This window comes from Chenopodium quinoa, unplaced genomic scaffold (genome assembly GCF_001683475.1).
Source record: "Chenopodium quinoa cultivar QQ74 unplaced genomic scaffold, ASM168347v1, whole genome shotgun sequence".
NCBI classification, from domain to species: Eukaryota; Viridiplantae; Streptophyta; class Magnoliopsida; order Caryophyllales; family Amaranthaceae; genus Chenopodium; species Chenopodium quinoa.
Genome location: NW_018743792.1, coordinates 6,011,024 through 6,011,298, shown reverse-complemented (window position 1 = coordinate 6,011,298; position 275 = coordinate 6,011,024).

Below are 275 nucleotides of genomic sequence, written 5' to 3'. Positions count from 1 at the left end.
CTATTATAGGATTGGTTCTGATTATAACCTGGTCCTATATATATACTTAGGCTCACGTGAGAAGGGAAGTTTATGTGAGAAGTGTGAGAAACATTTTGGACCGTCAGATTGATTAGATCTAGTGGCTACAATTGCACACAGCTCATTAATGGCAAAAGGTAAATATAAGAAATTTTTTCCTCAATTCTCCTCCTCATCCTGACATTATTTCCTTTTCCTCATTAATTTGAGGTCTTTTTTTTTTTCTCTCTCCTTCATCTCTCTTTCGCTTCCCT